At 65.8% G+C, this 646-nt stretch overlaps 1 protein-coding gene across 1 annotated transcript in view; it reads right to left on the reverse strand.

Moving 5' to 3' along the window:
* The window catches only part of HELZ (helicase with zinc finger), a 172,135-nt gene extending 171,489 nt beyond the window's left edge, over positions 1–646 (reverse strand). Inside the window, exon 1 of the mRNA XM_011930768.1 lies at positions 489–646. The gene's annotated coding sequence lies outside the window, so the exon portion shown is untranslated. The remainder of the gene's footprint in view (positions 1–488) is intronic.

A 646-nucleotide genomic window follows, 5' to 3' on the forward strand; every position in this document is an offset into this window, starting at 1 on the left:
CCCCGGCGCCCGCAGCTGGCCCCCTCCCCTCCCCCGGGCTGACGGCATTGAAAATTCACCCGCATTTTTAAAACGTGGCTTTGGGGTTTTCTCTTTTTCTCCTGCCCCGGCCTCCCTGCCCCCACGCCCTCTCCTCTTGCCCCGCCGCGCTCCTGCCCGGGCAGACGCCCCGCGTCTGCATTGAATCAGCCCGAGGTTTCCTTGCCGCCGGCGACGCGAAGCTGCTCGCGGATTTATTTGTGCGCGTGGATGTGAGCCTTTCTGCTCCTGCGGCCGCGCTTCCAGGAAGCCAGCGAGCGGCCGGGGTCGCCTTCAGGGCCCGGCAGACCAGCCCCGCACCCGCCGCCCGGAGAGGTGCCTCTGCCCTAGGAAACCGCCCCGGGGCCGTCGGGCTCCGGGAACTGGGAGGACGCCGTGTCCCCGAGTCCACCAGCGTCGAAGCACGATTTAAAAAAAAAAAAAAAAATGAGCCAAATGCAACTTTTTACCCCTTGTTTACTCTGCCTCCCGCGGTCTCCTCCTCCCGGCGGGTAACGTGATCCGCGACCCTCTAGGTGGGGACCCCTCCCCTAGGAATGTGGCTCCGGGCTCCGCGGATCCAGCCTGGGAGCGTCCGGGCTGCGGACTGTGACTCCGGGGCAGGTAA

The sequence above is a fragment of the Colobus angolensis genome, unplaced genomic scaffold (genome assembly GCF_000951035.1).
Source record: "Colobus angolensis palliatus isolate OR3802 unplaced genomic scaffold, Cang.pa_1.0 Scaffold1, whole genome shotgun sequence".
NCBI lineage: Eukaryota > Metazoa > Chordata > Mammalia > Primates > Cercopithecidae > Colobus > Colobus angolensis.